General features: G+C 42.8%; 1 protein-coding gene across 2 annotated transcripts in view; it reads right to left on the bottom strand.

The window, feature by feature from the left end:
* The window catches only part of znf407 (zinc finger protein 407), a 166456-nt gene that overhangs the window by 128210 nt on the left and 13927 nt on the right, over window positions 1–24319 (bottom strand). The gene's annotated exons all lie outside the window — the stretch shown is intronic.

The raw sequence follows: 24319 nt of genomic DNA, 5'->3' as shown, positions 1-24319 counted from the left end.
CCAAGTGAGGAAGTTGAACACCAGCATCCCTGCTCAGCATCAGCAGCCTGCCTGCAGCCAGCTTGGAGCAATCTCCTCCAACTCTACCTGCCAATCAATGGACCTGGACCTCTCCCCCAGGCCCAGTCGGGGGCCAGAGGGGTGGCCGTGCTGTGTCCCCGGAGGCCCGTCACCAACAGAGTAAATGGTGAGGAGAGGTAAAATAAGCTGAAACAGTTGTTTGTCTATCTGTTTGTGTTTAAAATAAAGTTAGAGGGCACTGTCTCTCTCAACAATACAATGAAAACCCCAGGAATTACACAATATTGTGTAAAAGAAGAGGAGTAGTCAAGTATTTAATGAACAGTTAAGGTATCTTTGAGCTTCAAGCCTGATTCAAAGTTATACCTTTCAAATAACCTTTCTGGGGCTTCACTACAATACATAAAATGTATTTTCTACACTTTCTAGTCATGTCACAATACCAGTTAAATTCCACGATTCCCAATACCCAATTCGTTACCACAATGAAAAACAAAACAATAAAGCCTGTGTACTTCAAGATACCTTTCTTTTTAAAAGGAATTAAAAGGAATAATTTCCATTAATAATCCCTGATGATCTGCCTCAAATGCAAACTACTAGTCTACGTGGGTTCATGATTTTTAAAAAATACTATTAATTAACTTTCTTCATTAGATTAAAATATTTCTCCTCCATTGTTGTTGTTGTTCAGCACTTGTACGTGTAAGATGTAACGGTTGGTCTTTGTGAAAAGCTATTTGTTCCAGCACCTCCTCCACTGTGATTGAACAACTGCATGAAAAGTGATGAAGACAGCAATTCAAAATGACGATTGGGACATTTGAAATAACGGCAAAAAGCTAAACTTGCAGCGCTCACTGCAAAATGGATGCTCATAGCCTCATCATGCTTCTTGTAGCATATTGTAATCCACATAAATGGTGGATAGACCTGCACTTGTATAATGCCTTTCAACTTTTTTGGACCACTCAAAGCATTTTAACACTACATGTCACATTCATGCACAAATCCACACACTGGTGACCGAGGCTCCCATACAAGGTGCCACCTGCTACTCAGCTTAAACGCACCCACACTTGCACAATTTGGGTTTCAATAACTTGCCCAAGAATACTTCGAGATGCAGACTGGAGGAGCCGGGGATCGAACCACCAATCTTCCAATTAGTGGACGACCTCTACCTCCTGAGCCATAGCTCCCCATGTGTTGTGTTTCTTCTGAGGTAGGTGTTCTTCGTCTTCTTCCTTTGACACTGAATGGCAGACTAGAATACTTGTAGGCATATATGCTGCCCCATCAGGTCAGAAAGGATTGCATCCTAAGTATCTACAGCACTGGAGAAAAATGAGTATTGTCACATTTTCAGAATTTTGGAATTGATATGGTGCCAAAGTATCAGTTCTCGTAACATTCATAGTCCCTATCCCTTTTTGGTTTAATGACTCTGATGGTTCACTTTAGTTATTTTGGGTTTCTTCACAGTCTTGTTAGAAGTCTTCTGTCACCACTGGTAAATTTCAAATTGCGGTTTCCTCTTTCCTCCTGCAGGTTGCTCATGTTCATCTTATGCTGTCAGGATTTTCCAGACTGTTCCTCTTGTCACATTAAATATTTTCGGAAAGATGCGCTTGAAATTCTGTCACCTACTGTTAAACCGTTTGGCCTCTTTTGAAATCCAGTTGCCTCATTCTCTGCAGGTTCTAGTCAAAACCTGGAATCACTGAACAGAAGTCTGTACGATGAAAAGTGATTTTGCCTACAAGATAATGTTTGACTTTTGTCAGGGCGATATACCCCTGTCTGCACAGCTTCACATTTATCTATGTGTGTGTGTGGGTATGTCTGTGTGTATCTGTGTCCGATTCCAAGAGAACCGGAAAATAAAAGCAACAGAGATGATGGAGGTCAGAGCCCCCTTTCATGCTTACAATCATAGCAGAGGCCCCATTGGGCGTGTAAAGCTGAGCCGAGCATCTGTCTGTCTCTTCTCCGCTTTCCAAACCACACACACACACACACACACACAAGCTGAGATATAGACGTAACTACCCGGGCAGGCCTCCCCTTCCTTGCCTCCCCGTCCACCTGGCCGTTTGATGATGCCTCACTCGCTCATGACAACGCATCGATTTTACTTCTAGCCGCCGTGTAAGCCGTCCGCCTGGAGGAATCCATTAGGGCCAAACAGTTCTCATCCTCCCATTGAGTGACAGCCATGACAGCCCCCCACCCCCAATTGCCTCATTGCAGACTGACAGCTCTGCACTCAAACGGGCCTTTTTCACAGCAGCTCTAATAGTTTAAAACGCTTACCATTACCAGGCACAGACACATGGGGCCGGATAGTGGCCAGGCAGGGTGGATGAGTGTTTGGGGTAAGGTGTTTTGGCAGGCCAGCCTCTACTTGCAGCCACACCTCCTCCTCTTTCTTACATGCTTGCATCCAATGTGTCCATTCCCTATCATTTCCTAACAGCAGCTATCTGGAGAAGCTCTCATGAGGGGGAAATCCTTGATCTTCCGATCAGCCTGCCCTGCATTTTCAGTAGAAAACCAACTGACATAAATACTACTATTTAGACCCTCCACCAGTGAGAGGTAAACCACTGACAGCTGTAACAGTGAGACGTTTATTCACCGTTTTTGACCATGACCCCAAGGATCAGCTTACGCCTTTGGCAAATTGTGCTTCCCAAGGCTACTACAGAAGATATGAATACGTTCTATGTGTGCAACAAGCCGGCAGTTGTCCTTCTCATAGAGTTTGAAGTGTAGACTATAATTTGCGAATGCATGTGTGATTGGTGGAGTGCGTATTAATGCGTGTACACCTTTATATCTGTGAGTGTGTTTATGAGTGGGGCGGAGGTGACCATTTTGCCACATTTAGAAGCCACAGCCAGGTCTCCAGGGTTAAGGCTGCGTCATTCGGCTGATTGGGTTCAGAGCTGGAGGAGGTATTGGTTACATGCTTGTTTTCTCACTCTTGTGCAAAAATGCTTGACATTTCAGCATCGGGGTAGTCCAGTGGATGTGTGTAAACTGTGTTGGTGGTTTTCCTATTTCTACATTTAGTAGTAATACCGCACAGATGGGAAACCCAGAGTAATGCTGCGTTCACATGGAATCAGGCAGACAGTAGACCACAGACAGAAAAACCATCTGAACAGCACAGGAAAAACAAATAGTCAGTCCGACGGAATGATGGGACGGTAAACCGGAACGTGCATGATGCTCTGTTGAGATGGCGATGCTGTATTGCTTATTTATTGTTTGTTGAAATAACATTATGCTGTGTTTATCATTTCATGTAATTTTTCTGATAATGCCCATATTGCCCATTATTTCTCCTTGTGAGGGTGCTAAGTAACATCTGGGTGTAAAAAGTTAAAATATTTGAACTTCGAATGACAATGCTGTCTACCATTACCACTGCCAGCATTCTCTGCTGGCCTCACATCATCTTATCGTCCTGCTCTCGTCCACTAAAATGACATCTGGTTTGCAGTCTACCATCTCCCTGATACCATGTGAACACAGCATAAGGTTGCTACTCTCCAGCCTCAAACATACAAGTGCCTGAATTCTCCTTTGTAAACACACGTGCATAAACACATAAGGCCCGTTAAGAAGCTAACAAGCTGATTCGTTAGAAGGTTTTATGTGACCTGAGTTGCTCTAATATTCTCTGCGTCAAATACTTCAAAACACACTGTTTATCCTGTCCTGTATGTGTATTGACGCACCCGATATATAACGTCAAGCCTTTGAAACTCTCACTGACTTCAGTTTCACCTGAGCTGTGTGCCGTCCGGCTCTACCTAAGGCTCTCTACAGCGACTGTTCTCCATCTCAACAGCCACTCAGGAAGAAAAAGCATGACCTCACATAAAAATGACCCCGGGAGGAAATTCAAGTGTCAGACACACACAGAAATATGCCTGAAAAGAGGGGAAAAAGGAGGGGGACGACTGAACAAGTACCCGGTGATTAATTAGCTAATAATTAAGTCACGGGGTAATATGCATTTTTCAATTAATTAAACCTTGCCTTGCGCCATAAATCAAGCGAAACTGTCATTGTTTCACAAATTAAATATATACATTTCCGAGCAATAATACTGTTGATTGCGTAACTGCAGGGCTCATCAGGGAGGGAAGGCATGACATGTGTGTGGCAGGCATCGACTCAGTCCAGTGCCCCAAAACCTTTGACAGGCCCACAAGTCAAAGGCAGCCAACACGCCCGAGGCCTGCACCAGTCAGACTCCACATCACACACCTCCCACTTTCTGCATGGGACAGCGCCAGTGTGTCTGAACAGCATAAGAATCTATAGGAATATTTATGTGTTACACACAGAGCGGTTACTTAGCATGTTCTTACTATAAAAGAAATTTGCTTTTTTCTTACAGATACAGTTTATCATAGAATGACAGTCCATCGTGCATCCAGTAGTCCTATTCAAGCAAACTGACATAATATCTCTGTTTGCTTTCATTGCTCACAAAGGAAATTCATTACCTCACATTTACAAATGCAGAAGCCAATAGATGCAATCATTATCCAAAATATATTGTTTGTCACCGATGGCAAATGATGGTATATTTTTCTTCCCAATGGTTCAGACGTTAATTTGCTGAAACATGATGTTGTAAAATGACAAAAACAAAGACACATGCACACACGCGCGCACACACACATAAATTCAGAGTGTCGTGTGACACCCAGACGTATAATGAACAATATGAACCACTGCCATCATTATCCTACACAATGTATTTGTTATCACTGCTCCCATAATGAAGTGTCTGTTTGATGGTTGGTACAAAGTCCCATTGCTCAATTGCTTTTCATAAAATGGCATCAATATATCCATGTGGACACACACACACACAAACACACACACACACAGACATAGAAACGCACGGTTCAGATGCAATTAATCAGAAATAAAAAATGCTTGCGTGCGCAGAGCCAAGCACTGTCTTATGCTACATTTGTTTTAGCTCTAAAAATATGTTACCTTGCCCTTTTTCCTTTAATTCAATATGAAAAAATGTGCGTCCATTAATTATTACGACCTGTGCAAAGGCAAAAATGTGTTGCTAAGAATTATTTCACAATTAAAAATTAGGCTTAAATTTTATATTTTCTCTTCTACAGTAATTACAATCCCCTGTAGTAGTAATTTGCTGGGACCCAATCCTAAATTCAGGAGGTGTCTACAAGTTGCAGCCTGATCTTTTCATTCTCTTTTTATACGTGTCTAAGTTTTTTGAGGGAACTTGGTCTTGTCGTAACCATTTTGCCCTTGGCTAGCATACTAATATGGCCTTGGGTTGGAATAAATTACTGCTCAGATTAGCAGGAAGGATGAAGAGGAGGTTTTATTTTTAGAAATTAGAATATTTGTTACATTATTAAAAGGGGGAACATCCTTTGATTCCTCTCATGTCTTCTTTTTCTTTTCTTTTCTTTTTTTTACCCCCTCCTTCTTCCTCACTGAGATAGTCCCCAAACTGCCTACCTGTGTAAAAACAGAAGTCTTCAGTGGACGTGAACATGGCTTAGGGACATGAAAGCAGCATGTCTCTCCCTCCTGTAGCCCCGGCGTTATGCTCGGCACGCCACACAAACTCGGAATTTACTGCCACAGCAGATTTCTCCCAACCCTGCAACACCCCCCCCCCCCACCTCCACCCCCACCCACCCCCCATCCTGCCTTCTTCATTATTCAATCAAATCTTTTGTTGTTAACGTGTGTGTTATTAATAGAGGATCGACAACTACGTGCAAATACAAAGCAGATAAGCAAAGAAACATTAACACCGCCAGTGATTAAAATCCTTTGGAAATCCACGTTTTTAAAAGTTACTGTAAGTACCAGTGAGTTCTGTATTTTTTTTATTATTGAAGTAACCAAATCCGATCAGATTCAGGTGTGTTTCCACTGACTAACACTGTCAGCTGTGGCAATAACAATAAACTGAGAAAGTTATTCCCTCATCTTGTCCCAAGGGTTTGTGTGGTTGACCTATTAAGAGAGCGGGGGGGGGGGGGAATACACGTCGCTAATGTTCTTTTCTCAAATGATTTTATGACAAGGGAGCAACAAGGCTGAAACAGGATTAGTCCACTGTGTCTGAATCCATTTAGCTAAAAATTGACCACTTACTGATTTTATTTTAATCACAACAGACCCTTTTAATTATTGCAGTAATTAGTAAAATATATGTGCCTTCACCTCATATTGATCTATATTGTCTGTACAGTTAGTGATGCAGAGGTCTGAGTATTGACTAAGACCCCCCCCCATACACACACACACACACTCAACCTCCATCAACACACACACACACACACACCATCCCTTTAACCACCCCCCCCACAACCCTCTCCTAACCCCTCAAGGGCTTTGATATCTCTCTCTCTCTAACACACTGCCTCTCTCTTCTGCCTCCGGGTGCTTGGAAGGGTTGGTGGTGGGGGTCAGGGAGTGTGTGTGCTTGTGCATGTGTGTGTATGTGTGTGTTGGGTGGGCTGTTTAGGCTGATGGGCCCTGAAAAGGACAGATGACCAGCAGAGCAGAAGAAACTGCAGAGCTGAATAACTCTTCCATCCCTCCGTCACGTCAGGAGGAATTCAGTGCCGCGCGAGACACCCGGCCTAAGTGTTGTGACGCCTAATTACCACCAGCATCAGCACCCAGCGGCACCCACAGCAGAGCGGCTCCCTCGGACGGACGGCCCTTTGTAGTTTCACACGCAGGAGGAAAGCAGGGAAGGAGAGAAAGAGACGCCCATGTGACGCCAGCGGGGTGAATGTGTGTATGTGCGCGTGTTGGAGGTGGGCTAAAAAGAATGTGAGGTCTGTTTGAAGTTTGGAAGTTTTGGTTGTTGTTTTTTTCCTTACAGGAGTCACTTTTCTGACTCATCAAAATGCCTCTTCCTTTCCTTCCTTTGTTTTTAACAATATTTTTTTTTCTCTTCCCCCACTGAGCATGACACTTTGTCCTACTTTCCCCAGACAAGGCACCTTTAACAGCACCTCTGAAGACTCAGATGGGCTCTCTTCTCTGTGTGCTAAACACACAGTATGTGCTGCTGCTGTGTGGGTGCTGTACAGTGTGTGTATCCCTTGATTTTCTGATTTTTTACTTGAATTGCAAGTTTGACATTGCAGTCCAAGGGCTGGTGGAAAATTCCTAAAAAAAAAACAAAAACACCTTAAAAATGTAGTTTAATTTCAGAATTATTTTGTGTAAATTCCTGAAAACATGTCTGCTTTTATTAAGTGCACATGTGTGGCAATACAACATCCATACAGTGTGTGGTCTGTGCGTGGTAAAGCACAAATGGTCAGTGTGCATCATGGCCAAATGACGTGTTTTCTTGCTCTGAGGAACATTCTAGTAGAACCAGTCCTATGCCATTAGCTGTACAGCAAATATGATTTCACGGCATCCATTGAGTCCTTCACGAAGAATTTGTGTTGAGGCGTTCATGTAAGCTTGAATACATGGAGCAGCAGGGCCATCACACTTTGGTCCATCTCATTTAGAGCTGGCATGCTTAACACAGCCTCTCTCTCTCACACACACATACACATACACACACACACACACACACACACTCGTCCAGTGGGGAGGGGATGTGGGGGCAAAGCGGGTGTTCCCTGGCACACTAATCGGCATGACAGAAATAAAATAAAGAGAGTCGGACTCCGTCAAAACATGTATGGCCCCTTAAACAGAGAGCTAATAAAAGAGCTAAAGCTGCTTGTCCTTTCAGCTGAGCCTGCCTGATCACACACCAACAGTCACATTATCTTAATTCAGGGGATTCTTTTAAGTGTCTCCTTAAACAACAGAAAGAACGTTGCTCGGGAAAAGACAAATGAGTTTACCAGTTTTAGCAGGGGTAAGTGCCTAAATCCAGTGCCATCGATCCCTATCTGGGTTATTACGAGGCTGTGAGCTGCCACTGGAGCTCCGCTGGTCGAAAAAAGGCTTAAAATATTACGGGCTAAAGAGGGAGGAGAGATGTGTTTGAAGCAAACCACCTCGTCCTCTGTGCTGGTCAATACCTGCAGGCGCCACAGGAAGGGCATTCACACATGCAAACACTCACGAGTGACAGTCACGGCCACCCCCACACTACTCACACACACACCCACACACACACCCACACACACACACACACACATATTGGTAAAGGGATGCCTTCAGAACCAACAGATCGCCCCTCTGACTCCACAGGGAAAATTGATTTTTCTCTCTCTTGTCGTTTTTTTTTTTTTTTTTTTTTTTTCCCGGGGAGGTGCTGGGCAGGTTTTTAACCTAACACTCTAACCTGAGTGTTAATGCACAAAGAGACATCATGTCCATTGATCCATTGGTGCCGCCAGAGCGTCTTTAAATGTCTGAGGGGGGAAAACAACACGGGGGGTTTTATGCTAAACTAGTGGGATCAGAGCCTTCATGTGGGAGCCTTGCAGAGAATTATTTTCAATTTACAGCACACTTATCACTGTTTGCTGCTGCAGCCATCATTGCCATTTGATGAGGAGGAAAAATAGTCAGTGTAATGTAGTAGTTTTACTTATACTACTTTTAGTTTGGGCAATAAACTTTACATAAACAGCTGCTGTTAGATGTGGAGCTTTATACAACACGAAAACTAATTTAGATTCAGCAGAAAGTTTGGCAAAATATACAGCACCTGCAACAGTGGGTAGGAGTAGGACAAAGAAAGTACTCCAACCCTGCGGTGTAGCACATCCTGTCTGCTAATTATTGTTAAAAAAATAATAAAAAATAAAAAAGGATTAATAATACATTAAAGACAAGCAGAAGAGAAAAAAATCCCAGCCATAAAACATATGTATTTTTAATATGAATCTCACTGAATCAATACCCTCAATTAGCAACAGCAAGCAAATTGCCAGGCGAGGCGTAATTACTCGAAGGTCAGTAGGTATTATTCACAGTCACTTTAGTTTACCACATTAGAACAAGACAGGACGTCGGGCTAAAATTATAAATTCCATTCCCATATCTGTCCTTTTCTGATTTAGATGGATGAAGAATAATTAACTCCTAATTATTCAGATCACTTAAGGCACTTTCTGGATCCACAAAAGAGATGCAGTCGTGTCTGTCAGCCCACTTCAGCTGCTATCATTTAGAACGATCCAACAACTTGACCAATGACGATGTGAAAGAAAAAAAAAAAACACTCCGGCTGCCTGTCTGTGTCCCCCCCGAACCCCCTCCAGCTCCACCCGTTTCTACCTCAGAGGGTCTTAAGGAGGCACACTTCCTTTAAATTCATCCATATGCAAATTTTAAGATGTGATTTGCATTTTAAAGTATTTAACTCCCCATATTTATTGGGCTCTGAGGCCTTGCTGATCATTGATTTATGTGCTTCCGGCAATCATATTTCCATATTTTGTGTGGTTTTTAACGACAGTAATAATTCAAATATGCAAAAAGTTGTTCTTTGAACGATATCTTTAATTATATCCTCAAAGCATCATTCCTTTTTCGTTTCTTTTTTTTTTCCAGAGTTGAGATTGTCTTTGAATAAAAAAGGCTGAAGAATCATAAATTAGACTGTGCGATGAGACATTGACGGGCAAAACTCCAGTCGGTTACCTTATGCACAGGAAGACGTCTTAGCATGTTTTGCCTATCTCAAAAGCCACAAACAGACTCGGGGTGCTCTGCTGTACAGGGACCCGTGTGACCTTGTCCCCAAAGCCCTTTATTAATGCTGACATTCTTTCACCACAAATCCGGTCTCAGATTGTGAAATTCATCTCTTATACTCAACCAAAAACAAAAAAATAAAAAACACACACATAAAAAAAAAAAAAAACAAGGAGACCTTCCCCCTCTGTTTTGCCGCTAACACAGAAAGTTTCTCTGTCACCTCTCCTTATTAGAGTTGTCAGAGTCGCCGCGTGCTCTTATGAAAGCCGTCACCCTCCACATGATTAAAAGTGGCGGGTTCCCACCACCGTTTGGCCTATCAGCATCACAGAGCAGCCGTCAAATGTGTCTGCAGTGCTCCTTGCCCATATTCCCTTTGTCACCTCGGCACGGCGTGGAAACTTTTTAGAATAATTGCTCACCCATACACAAGCGTGGGTGACTAATATATTAGATTAGTAGTGTTTGGTTGCAAAGGGGGGAAAGGGGGTGTTTCATTATCTTGTTCACTTGGTAGGCTGCATACTGTGAGTGTCAATATAAAAGGAGAGAAGAGATTAATTTAGCAAGGGAGCCTGCACATTAGACCCCTGACCGTAATGAGCAGCACAACAGCCTACCACACTGGGAGTTACAGTATCTTCCTACTGTGTGCTAGAATTCTGCAATATCAATATTTACAACATTTTAAAAAGCATTTAAATTCATGTTATACTGATAAGAAGCTCCACAGATATTAAAACGTATATGTTAAATACATGAAAATATAATTCTATATTCTTTTTTTGCGTATTTTTTTGTGTAACTACACATCATCTCGTCATCTCTGACCAAAAGACCTGCATCACAAACTGTTCACAAGCACAAGTCTGCACAGTCTCTTTCTTTCTCTCTCTCTCTCTCTCTCTCTCTCACTCTCCCTCTCACACACACACACACACACACACACACACACACACACACACACACACACACACACACACACACACACATTTTCCAGACAAGAACATGAAAATCCAACAGACTTTTTCAAACAGTAAAAATTTAGTGGTAAACTTAAATAATAATTTCATAAATTGTACTTCAAAAATAAAGTGCTAGACACATCAAAACATATTATTTGTATATTAGACCAGCATCATAATTATGAGCCAGAGTAATTATTGTCATTACTATAATAATATTAAAATTTTCTTGATAATTTGTATCATCAAAATACACTCAGTGTGGGCGACTGTTCCACAGCATCGTACTTTTAAATGCAGGGATGTTGAGTTCGGTACAAGCCAAACACATTAACACGGAGGCCCTTGGAGGATGCATTTCACCCCAATGTTTAACTATCACTGCTGAGTCTTGCACTGAGTGCACGTAACATATGTTACAACCCCCCCACCCCACCCCCTGAGACTCCTGGAACACCAAACTCCACTCCGCAATTAAGCTTTAAGCCTCACTTCAGATTTCTGCACAGTGCCTCTAAAACTGATCACTGCAGATCAGTGTTATTAAATTAAATTGATTTAATATGATGTTTATGTTTGTGACATGTACACAGACATACACACGCACAGACTAAACACACTCACAAGCAGCACCCACACTCCGGAGCACATTTCTGCTTTTATCTTAGAGTCGGTCTAAAAGAGATTACGGTGGGCGAATGTTAAAAACTAAACTGATTACATGAAATTTGAATATGTATTTAATATAAACAAGTAACTGCACATTCACATTTACACACACACACATACACACACACACACAGAGTCCAGTCCCAAACACACACTTACGAGTAGCGCCAAAACAGCAGTCAAACGCAGTCAATGAGGAGGTTGAGAGCTGATCAGTTTACAAATCAAATTTTAAAAAAAATCCTAATGATAAAATCGCTGTAATGCATCGCAAATCCGTATAAACTCCTCAAACATCCGTTCTAAGTTGCACTAGTGAGAGAAAGGTTTTTGTTTTTTGGTTAAATCGGGATAAAGCAAATCAATTAGGCTCTGTTGAAAATCCCTCATCTAGTGTAGCAGAGCTGTGAAACAGAGTGTAAAACTATTCTCTCTCCCTCTCCAGAAAGGTTATCGCATTGTATCTTATTGCCTTTACCTGCTCCTATTCACTGTGAACATGCACTGATTTGAATAAGCACCGCTCCAGAGGCTCTCTTATCAGATCCCAGACGGGTGTGCCAACACAGCAGTATCAGGTACACACCATCTCTCTCTGCCGCCCCAAAAAAAAAAAAAGAAAAGAAAAGAAAACAGAAAAAGGTTAGAAGAGAAAGAAAGAAGAAGAAGAGAAAAGAGTGTGGGTGCATGTGGGATCTGTTGCCTGATAACATGAGCTAACTGTAATCAAATCCAGGATGGATATGCAAAAGTGACCAAAAGAGGAAAGCAGTTAATCCTTCTCTGGAAATGATTCCTTTTCCCGTTTTCATTTACTGTTTTACGCTACCTTTTTTTTTAAGCTTCTTCTCTCATCCAAAATGTATTTTCCACAACTGCTGACCTACAGACTCATCAATTTAATTCACGTATAAAATGCAGGATATAATGTACTGAATTTTTAAGTGGGATATTATTAAAAAAAAATCATTAAGTGGTGTGATAAAAACAAATTGTGGATCCGCTAATGTGCAACAATTACCCACCGAAGGCATGATATTTTAAAGATTTCATTTTATTAATAGCTTGCATCGGGACTTTCTTTCTTACTATACACAGCCACAGGAATACAATTCCCTAAAGATGCAATGGTTTCCAGTTTCATGTCGTTGTTTGCTTTTGCTCTATGAGGGGAAAACACCAGCTCGGGAAGGCATCAGTCAGTGAGGTTAGCGAGCATGGTAGCAACATGACCTCAGAAAACGTATCCTCCTCGGGTAGGTTAAACACACACAAACACACTCATGCGCAAACAAACACGCACTGAGACCACGCTCATTTCCCCAGTCCTCTTAACAGGCTAACCTGCTCTCTTCATTAGGGTGCTGTGGGGACTTATCACTGTGTAGTCTTTGTCCTTGCTGTAATTGCCCTCTCGGCATGTCAGCCCCCACCCGCTCGCCACCCACCACCGTCACATCAGCCCCACACCCAGCCAGCCAGCCAGCCCAGCATCAGCCCCCTCGTGACAGGCCTGGTTAGACGGCGGTGCGGGGAGCCTCTCCTGAGACCTGCTGATCAGCCCCTGAGGTCCACCGGTATAGAGAGGCTTGTCCTAGTTAAAGCAGCACCGGCAGGGACACCCCTCTGAACGCTACGCCTGCCCTGCCACAAGCCCAGCCTCCAACTCCGCTCATTTACAACTGCACTAACACCCACTGTGGTTGTCTACCTACTCACCAAAAGATACGGGGGAAACATTCTGTTAACAAATTTCCTACTTTTGAAAGTAGAACTTAGGCAAGCGTTGGACACTAAAGTACATTTAAATGAGCCATCTCCCTTTGTGGGCATCTACACATTTAATTAACTGTACAATTTGCTGAAATCTGAAATAAACCAGCGAGAAGTTTCCCTTCATTATCTGTCTTCCCCCAGTTCTGACATCGCCACTAACCTATACAATTATAGCCATGCATGTTCTAGTTGTATTTTATTTTAAAATGACAAAATCAATTGAGATAAATGTTAAAAGAGTCGCAGATTTGAACAAACCTTTAAACAGAACGAATAGAATCTTAATTGCATTTCATTCATGCAAGAGATCCACATGTACCACACACCAGGAAGCCAAATATTGCAAATGAAGCCGGGGACTGTGGGTTTCTAGCAAGTTGAATGGCGCCATCTAATGTCCGATATTAAGACCACAAGTGAAGAACACCAGCGTGTGTTTCTTTGAGCTCCAAACTGGAGTCAAAGAAACAAATTAGTTTTTTTGGCTCTTCTTGAAGCTTATGTGGACTGTAAAAGTCCAAGTAATCAGATTTTGCTGGGGGGCTTGGAAGGCAGCAGGCAGGCTTTGAAGTGACCATAAAAGTGGGCAGAGTGAACCCCCTAATTTGAAATTTAACTGTAATAGACACAGAGCTATCAGTGTTGCAGCATAATCCTGACCTCTGTTTGTTTTGCTGAATAAACAGAATAAATGAATAAATGCTTCCTCTTCACACAGCACGCTCCTCCTCATCACACTCAGTGTTTTTTTCCTGTGGGGTAATCGATGTGTCAGCGTTTTCACGGCTGGCTGCAGGGGTGCAGACCCATGCCGTGGTTTGGAGGGGCTCAGTGGCGCGGGGGTTAACATGGCGCAGTGTTGGGGAGAGCAAAGACAGTGTAACTGACGATAGGGTCTTCTACTTTTCTGGCCACATGTCTGCTCCTCTTTCCTGCAGGGCCTGACACTTGTGGATGCCACACTGAAAGGCAAGCAACTTTCCCCACCCATTCGCCCTCCTCCTTACACTTTATCCTCCTCAAGAATTACCCCAAACTGCCCGTGTCAGGAGCTTCGGCACAATTTGGTGACAACTGCACTGATGAGGAGATTTTAGTGACAGCCACAAAGCATGATCCTAACCTCTTCCACAACTAAACCCAACATCGGCTACCAAGGCCACAGAGGATGCAGGCAAACAAACAGTAATACATAAAGGAGATGTGATGTGCCGTATAACGTTTTAATAACTTTTGTTGCACCACATCGGAAATGCAAACACATTAAAGTGGACACAGTGCCCCTCTCATTAAACACACAGCAGTGTAAACATTATCTACACCGCCCCCCCCCAACACTTGCATAAACATACACAAAGACCTCATTGCCTTTCTGCATCCCTGCATCCATCCAACGGATGCCACCAACAAGCCTCGGGAGTTTTTCTACGAGGGTGTTTTATGCGTCCCATGGGGCTCGGAGACAGTGAGATGTGGCTATAGCACACAGAGGATCCCAGTCAAGGACACAGGCAGTATCACTCACTCCGCCATTATTTGCTCATATTTAAAGCTGGGGCTACCTGAGGGACTGTAGCTACACATGCAGAGGAGGATGGGTGATTTCAGAGTCCGACGGGTGTGCTGAGCGACTGAGAGCTAAAGGAGACACAGCGCTGGAAAGGAGAGAGAGAGAGAGAGGGAGGGAGTGACGGAGGGCTTTATATGTCAGCCCGGTGATACCAGCGATTTTATGGCCGAATATTTTTCCTCTTGTCAGGGCTGGATAAGGAATCACCATAAGGTTGGGGAGCATGAATATTGCCCTTGAGGGCCCACTGTGGCTGCTCCTGTTTATGGTTGACTAGCAATCAGCCACCGATTCAGGACCCGCAACCCCTCATCCATCCACGTCAGCAATTAATCAATTAAACGGGCAGTGGGGAGGAGTGGGATCGGCTAGGTGTGTTAATACAATAGCCTGTTAAGGTTGATGTAATTTCATCACTAATGTCAGCCATTCATCACGGCTTATTATCTGTTTCGCATAGACAATGGTCAATATCACTTCATAAATCTGAGAATCATGTGAATCTTGTGATATTAAGCCTGAAGGATGCTACGAAATGATCGACTGCAGAGAATGAGCTCCAAACTTAACAAGCCCACTGAAACAAGTGGCAAACACAGTGAGGCATATTGTAAAACAGAAGCACAGATATTTTATGTAAGCCCTCAACAGATCCGCGATGGAAAACAGAACCCTATTCATAAAGTTTACAGCTAACAAACAGCATCTGAGAACAGTTTCGTTCTTAGATATTGTTTGTGCGATAATATACAAATCACATAACTGTCCCTATACTGTAAAACCGCTGAGAAGTGCCAAAGCAGCTTCACATTATACAGTCCGTCTCTGATTAATCCTCATGGGCTGAAAATAACAATAACATTAGCCCCCACTGTGGATCATTGCAAGCCCCCAGTTCCCACTTTGGGAACCGACGCATGATGTTAGATATATCCCGCCTGCTTAAATCACTATGTCGGATGTCCAGACTTTCATCGTAATAGAAAAGGCAAGTTTGGATGTGTGTTTAAGTGTGTAAATAGCTAGTAGTGTGTAGGAGGAGGCCCTGTCCGCTTGTGCCTGCCTGGTATGAGCATGTGTGGGCCAGACCACATGTGATACACAAAGTGAGAGTGGTATTTGGCGTACCGATGGATATGAAGGCTTGTATCACTAACAATGTTTTTTTTGGACTCAAGCCACTGACAGCAGACAGTTTGTGCCAGTATTTCATAACTTGAAATGTCACCATTTTCAAGGCCAAAATATCCAAAAACGTACAAAGACTCTGTGTTCTCTGAGATTCTTATCCAGGTTATGGAGGAAAAAAATCTTTGGGCATAACACGGAGACTATGGGTACTGGTATGGAACATATTATAATCTCACTGTTGGATTACAAACTGTTTGATTTTCTATCTCTTACATCTATGGCTACGACCTGCAGCTCCTCCACCTTCAGCTGTTTTCCTTTAAGCTGGGTTGCTGATGTTGCTGGCTTGTAAAGCTCATTGAGGCACCATAAGTAATACTGGGCTATACAAATGAACTTGACCTAACTACTCATCATAACCATAATCCATACATAATTGTTTGGAATCTGATCAAACTGTTTCATTAGACTTAAGAGCTTACCTCAGACAAGCAGCCTAGTGTTGATTAATTTAACAATAAATACAGCATGTAATCAAACAAACAACATCATATCCATCACATCAATTGGACAGCACAGACTGGCTGACATCCAATTTCGAACAGAGGGCCAATACCTGCCCTGTATATCGGTCTAATGCTACTAACAGTTTGAGTCAGACACAAAGAGCCTCCCTTCCACGCAAGCCAACATTTCCCCAGCACTCCCAGCAGGTACATCAGCTCAATTATGATGATGGCAATGACTGATTGCATTTTACCTCTCCCCCGTTCCCCCAATAAGTCTGGCCATCACACAGAGAGAGAGGGAAGAGGAGAGGGAGAAAGGGAGAGAGACAGAGACCAAGATAACGGCGTCATCTCCGGTGAGCTACAAGCATCCCAGATGCCAGTCTCCGGGACGGTATCAAACATCTCGGTGGCAGACTCGCCGTGAAAATAATCTATACCTACAGGAAGTCAATTAAAAAGTGCCAGGGGAGATTAAGAGCAGCGTGACAGCTTTTCGTCAGGCCACGGGTTTGTCTGGGAGAACCAGCGTGTTGCGTGTCTGCTGTGAGCGTGCGGAAGGTAAAGTGTGTGTATTGGTAGTAGAGACATGTTGGAAAGCGGGTGGCGGCGGCAGTGTTGGTGGTGGAGGGAGAAGACCGTTGCCGAACACCCTTAAAAGCCCCCTCATGAATATTAAAAAGGCCCTTGGCAGCCGGCAGCTCTGCCACAAGTTTGCAAACCAGCGTAATGTGTCTGTTTGCGGCGAGGAAGGGCTCAGTCCGGATATCAATTAAATCAAGCGTTGTCAGTCTGATGGCCCTCTCAATGGAGGGACAGCCCATTCCCCTCTACACATCAGCTCAGCTTTGTGTCAACCATCCATCTCTCATCCTCCCTTTCCCTTCCTCCTCTCTCCCGGTTGCCATCTTTATCAGCCCCGACCCACTCTTCCTCTCTCTCTCTGTCTCTCAAGCAGCCGGTAACTGAATGCACAAATTACTCTCCCCTCCACCTTTAACTCCCACTAAATCTTTCCCCTTTTCCACTTTGCTGAGCCGGGATATTTTATTCCTCCATCAAATATGCATCCCATTAATTAAGTTAAATTACTCCTGACTGCCAAATATCCCCTGCCCCGATGGGTGTCAACACAGAAATGCATGACTGTGAACCTGCAATGACACGGCCCCAACACTTAAACATGAGTTACAGCCTTTTCCAGCTCCATCCATGGGCAGATTACCAGACACTTTGGGCTGCTGGAATTAAGCGCCGTTTGCTCCTTCCCCTCCACCCAGCTTTTTAATAAGTGCACAATGGATGACACTCGCACTTCTGACAATGAGAGGACTGATATTTTAATTACACCCCTTTTTTCATCTGCCTTCCTCTTCATCTTTTAATTGCTGTTGTTAATCACTCATTAACTTTCCCCCCTTTATGTTTTTTTCTCCTACAATATACCTATGACATGATTAACTCTATAGAATGGATTGTTCAGCAACATTTTTTAAAATAATTCGACTACTTTAAGTGATAAAGTTTCTACTTCTTTCGTGTGGTTTTGGAGGGGGAGGGTGCAAACTTTACTCGTGTTTCTCTACCAATTGGAGGTAATTCTCCTTTGTTAGCTGATGTTAATCTTTAGAGGGTAAATTCAAAGTCTATAAATGCTATAAAGATAGGAGTCTTATAGACAAAAAATGACTAGTTCTTTATTCCACTTAATACTACATCATTTTTTCCCTGCAAGTTGAGATTGAAAAAAAAAGTGATAAAAGGCTGAGAAAGGCTGAGGCCACAAGAAGTTTAATGTTTTAGAAAAAAAACAATTGAGATCATACATAGTGCAGACAATAGCCTCTTAAGTTAGACCGTCCTCAAGAGTAGTATAACTTACTATCATAAGCCTATGTGCTGCGTTGGCTCCCTAGCTTAACTACTGATCTTGCCGTTTAGTGTCTGGACCCAATGTTTGTTTTTGTTTGTCTTTGATTAAAGTGAAATGCTCTGATTATGAAGCCCCCAGGCCCCAGTTCTGGGCCCACTAAAGAATATGAGATGGTTATTAAAACCTAATAGGACTGATCTGCTGACAGAGATTTCTCTTTTTGTCTCTGGCGCTCGGTGATGCTGTGTGGGGTCCCATTCGAACTCTTCAAAAGCATCCTTTCACCAACATGAGACTGACTGAGCAAACAGACTGTATCTCCCTCAAGTACTTGTGCTGTGTAATTTGAAACACAAATCTAATAGCATTCATCGCCTTTCTGCTGAGTATCGGGCCTGTAATCCAAACCCAACTAATGAAGCCATATGTTTGTTGTCATCTCTTCAGCTGAGAGATATCTGCGAGGACACGACACTTGTGAGGAAATAAAGTTTGACAACCCAGCTCCAAAACAAGTATAAAAAGTGTAAAACCGTACACTGGTGGATTTATATTGATACATCGATGCTGTCCGGAGTTGATTTCTCTCCCTCCTCTCTTTTTCCTCTCTTGCCTTTTTCTGTGTGTGCATGTGTGCCCGTGCACGAGTGTGTTTCTATTGCAAAAAACATTAATTTTACAAACATCAGCCCAAGGCTACTAAACACATCCAATCCATTATGCTGCGCTTTATCGTGTTATGGGGGGTAACGGGCTGTAAAGCTGTCTCGGTCATAAAGAGCGATCGCAGAGTGCCGAGTCAAACCAGAATGCCGAGCTCTCCAAGCCATACGCAGCCCTCGTTATCGTCAGAACAGCTCCGTCACATACTTAACCTTTCCAGACCAGCCTTTCTGCATTATTTTCCAAATGACCTTTAGCGTTACTTATTTCATTTCCGATAATGGCACACTAAATTTAGTTAAATGCATCAGAGCAAAATGTGTTTATTTTGGTGAAGGGGACTACACTGACTGACAAGGACCATGTTCCCAGACACAAACTCTTAAAGTGTCCACAGCAGTAAACATTCATACATCTTCCTGATGGGACTAAAGACCAGGCCCTGAGTCTGATCAGCACAAATAAATTAAATGGATCAAAACAAGTGAAAAAAGGGCCATACTCATTTAGATAAGGAGCACATACACAACTTAAATAAATATGTGGTTGTCATTTTATCTTTACAGAAGTTCAGGAATTCACTGGAGGGCACAACATCTGCGTCAAGGTTGGTTCAACAACTTCTAGGCCAGAAAAAATGTAGTTGGTTAAAAAAGATTATAGTTTGCCTTAAGCTGCTTATACTTATAGCCTTAGATTTCCTCACTTAACATGTCTTAAACTACATATTTACAGGCATCTGAAGGTTGACAAAAGTACTAATGAAATATGCAAACACAAAAGACTTATTGGATCTGAATTATCTGAGGAAAATATCCAGTGTTTACATCTGTTGTGCATTAATGAATTCAAAATCCCTGCTTCCAGTTCCTGCCAACACATGGTGCACGCTCTTGGTCACACACAGCTAAATCATTTAGGACACTACGAGCTTTCAAAAAGGTCCAACTCTAACATAAATGCGTAGCTACCCTAGAGCTGTTGTATCAGACACAATCCCTCAGCCTGTAAGGAGCAGTGTGTTTCACGCCCTTGCTGTACGAGCAGAGGGGGTGGGGTGGAGGGATCTTAGCGAAATCGCTAATGTACGTGATGATTAAGTGTAACTCAAATACCGAGTGTGTTGTTCATAGGCCTGACAGGCAGTAATTTGGTGTATTATATTCTGCGGTTTTAATTGCACGCCACCAACGTGTCCCTCTGACACGTTATGAAGCGATGATGTACAATTATTTCGGGGCGGCGGGAGATCAGTGGAGTGACATTATAATCATCCTCATAGGGATCCCTCTCTTCATCTGCAACAACCATTAATGTTTAAATGGGAGGAAGGGTAGAAAAAAAACATAAAAATAGTTCTCAGGGAGTTCTAACCAGAATCTGTTTGAGGATTATAGAGAATCACGTCAGGGGAGAAGGAGAGGGGTGTGGATAGACAATAGAGGGGCTGAGTTAAGTGACGGCTTTCTCTGGATAAGCAGCAAGCTAAGATGCTCCTCCACTGTCACTGCCAGGCCTCACACTACTCATACAGGCCCGGGCATTAAGGCACATTACAGCGGATGAGCCACGCAGGGCGGAACTGATGGGCTATTCTGGGAACAGACCAGACAATCTCACAAGACAGGGGGGACATAAAAACCCTGACATGAGCCAGCCCCATCCTGTTAACAGTCAAATCACACACACAACACCCAACATGAAATCATGACTATATATACTCCCTCCAACACTAAGTCAAGAAAACTGAGACAAGGAAGGGAGGGAGGGAAAAACACAATGCATCCTCCTCCACAGAGGAGACAAACTTTAGCACGTTGCAAACTTTTGTGTTGCGAGAAAGCAAAGGTTTTTAAGTTTTGTTCAAATTCCTGAAGTGACACTAGGACACGGGCAGCTTATGACCCATAATCATAAAACGGCAGTCCACAAGAGGACAATCCATGTCCATGATAGTGTTAATACTTCTAAGGCCCGGGCTGAGATATTAAACCAATGCCTCAAAGCATTTAGACTGTTTATGCATAATTTAACACCTACAACAGCACTGGATGTCCATTGCATCTTTGGGGAGGACGAGAGAGCGGGAGGGTGGAAATGCTGAATCCAGGGCCTTTCTGTTAGATGATGGAGGAGAGGAGGAGGAGGCTCATTAAGTGGCCGAGCCCCACTGTGGACAAAACGCGCCGTGAGGAAATGCAAGAATCCACCGTCTCACATGCTGGAGAATTTTTTTAACCAATTAAATATGAGAAATCTTATCTTGTATGCCAACAGCCAATTTGTGTTTTTCTGCTGTTTTTGCACCTTAAGAGTTCTTTATAAGCAAATTAAGACAGATCAGGCTGTTTTCAAATGAAGACACATACAGGCAAACAGATAGGTAGAAACGTGGACACAGATGTGCGGAGGAAGTGAAAGAAAATGGCGAGGCAGAGACAGAAAGCCTATAAAGTGTTAGCAATGATGAGCGAGGCACTGACCAGCCCACTCAGGTTTGATTGGCAGCATGGTCAAGGGTTCCAATCTGTCCTGGCCCTGCATTTGCATTTGTTAATTAAATGCCACAACAATATGATCTTTAACTATCAACAAGTCCCCCCCCCCCTCCCCCGCTCCTGAAAGGGGAGACCAGCAGCAGCGAGCCGAAGCTAAAGTGAGGTGGACAGCCGAGGTGCAGCACATCCGTTCGATCACGGTGTCAGAGCCGAGATAATCTTCTACTCTGAAACTTTAACAAGGAAAACACGGCAATCGATGGCATTCAAGGGGGGTGGGATTTTGAAGGAAAAGAAAAAACATTCAAACAATATGCTGAGCCGATGCATTGAACAAAATGGCAATAAACTAAACCAGCAAAACTCCACGCCCCATGGAGGCCCAAGAGTCATGAAAAAAATTAATGAAACCTAAATCTTATATTGTAGAAAAGGCAGTCTAAACATAGTCCTGTTTTAATTGAAATGATTAATGGTGATTATAAACAAAATCCAGAAAAAGTTTTTTTTGTTACGAAATGTTGCCATCATTAGTATCCGCCGGAGAACGCAGAACTTAATCGCGCTATAATCTCACTTTAAATATTGTACCCGAAACATGGCCATCCATTAGTAAGGTGCTTTAGATTCAGGTTAAGGACATATCATCAGACGGGAGAAGTTTGGGAAGGGGAGCGGGCTCTGTGTATGTATGGCTCTGGCCTTAATGAGGGTGTTTCTGGGGGTTTCTTTGTGTTTGCTGCTCTTTAGTCAAGAGGAGGGATGGCCTGGTGATCAGTCAGTACTGAAAGCACACACAGGGCCGATTTGTCACCAGTGGCTGGCACTGGCAGCACACGGCTCCTCCATCCACATGATTTGTGAAACCGGGGGCTGTATTTAGTAGTCCCATTTAAAGGCATATCGGGGAAGTGTTCTGTATGTATGTGCGTGTATGTGCGTGTGTGTGTGTGTGTGTGTGTGTGTGTGTGTGTGTGTGTGTGTGTATGTAAAGCTCAACGCTTGGTCAAAGCCCGACACATCTGCAGCACTTGGGAGAAGAGGGGTTTTCAGCTGGAGGGCTTGTGAAACATGAGCCTTTCCTCTCATTAAAGGAGAAGCTGTGTTTAAACCAAAGCTTGTTTGCTCCTGCTGTAATATGTTTGCGAACATCAGCGGGAGCAAATAAACACGTTTGCTCTGCTTGGCTTTAGAAGAACAAAATCGGCCCGCGACTGAACTAAATGGAACGGTTTACACAGAATTACACAGAGGGAGAAACTAATAACTCTACATATGTCTTCATCTTAGCGAGAGTGTAGCCGCAGAAGCTCGATGGCACAAAGCTGGAAATCCCACAATTTACTCTATTCCCCGACTGCATGTTAAACAGCTTAACACGTCCATTTGAACATGGCAAGGCAGTGAGGAGGTCTACCACGGGAATGAAACGAGCAGAACACAACATATGGTCTACATGTAGGGGGTACAAGGTAGTGGGATAATAACTGTACTCTTGCACTACTGGGTATTTATAGGCTCGCGGTTACCTACATAAACTTCCAATTAGGATTATTTGTACAGCTGAAACGATAAGGAAGGTAAAATAAACTCCATTTCTTTTACCTTTAATTCATGGGGAAAGTTGACTGGGAGCAATAAATTCGTCTTTTTAAGAAAGGCCTGGGAGCACTTAAAGGTTAAAGAAAGTCTTTTCACACATTAAGGTGATACTATAATGAAATTCTTTGGATAGTTTTTGGACTGCAGCCAGTTTTTATCAATGTTAAATGTCTTTAAATTGATTGCTTTATGTCCTAAATAAATAATAGCCTTAAACCAGAATATTAAATGTGCCAAAACCTTACAAGTTTGACTTTATTCCATGTGGTGTACAATTATCACATTAACAGATGTATTCTTACCCTTTTTAAATACAATTTAAACTTATGAAACCAAGATTCTCTAAAGACACACAAATAAAATTAGCAGCTCATTTGTGCGTACTTTGTAATGTTTTTGTTTAGAGATTGAAATCTCACAGTTTTGACAAGGAATCTAAATCAAATTAGAACCACTTGTGGATAGGCGGGGTTAAATTGGATTGCATTATGAATTGGCTTGAGACAAATGCAATTTAAGGTGGTCCATACAATAGATAATTAGCAGCTCATTCCTTAGACACCAATATGAAAGGGGAGGAATGTAACCTTTCACTGGATGTGTCTGGTGTTTGTTTCTATGTTTCAACTCTCAATTCAGAAGATATGGCAGCTGTCCTTGAAACTCCACCAAATTCCTCCTAAACAGAGCATTATAAAATGGCGCACAGCAGTCCAGACCTGGACAAGGTGGCGGTTCTATCCGGAACCATGACCAGTTAATGATAATAAATAGTCTTTATGGAGCATTGTTTTCGTCAGATGGTCGTGACTATAGACCGCAGACACGGCTAACTACAGTAATATGGCAATAGCTTCACTCAGCTGAGCCAATCAAATCAGTTGTTTACCACAGAAAACATAAGAGAGATGTGAGAGTGATGACAGCATGGAGAGCAACTGACTCTGTTACCATCTTCTTTTTCTTTTCACAAGATTCTGTCATGTAAATGTAGGCCTTAAATTTAATGTGCTAGGACTAATTTTATCTCTGGTAACAATAGTTATTTTTTAAGTGTTGCACAATGTTCAGTGTGTCTGTATGTTAAAAGTATCCTACTTTGAAAACTGACAATACTGTTGAAATGACATGGAAATGTGCATGGTGGCTCCCTCCCAGTCGATTCACAGTCCGCCAATATCTCATAGTATATGTGTTGTACCTCATTCCTCACCTTCAGGAAAAAAATGTTGATGTCATAACATCCAATTGTATTTGACAGTCGTAGGGATAAGCTACAGGACACATTTTAGATACTTTGAGGTTGTTTTCAAATGAATATG

This window comes from Epinephelus fuscoguttatus, linkage group LG8, assembly GCF_011397635.1.
Source record: "Epinephelus fuscoguttatus linkage group LG8, E.fuscoguttatus.final_Chr_v1".
NCBI classification, from domain to species: domain Eukaryota; kingdom Metazoa; phylum Chordata; class Actinopteri; order Perciformes; family Serranidae; genus Epinephelus; species Epinephelus fuscoguttatus.
Note: the sequence above shows the minus strand (reverse complement) of the source record. Positions and strands in the feature narration are given on the sequence as shown.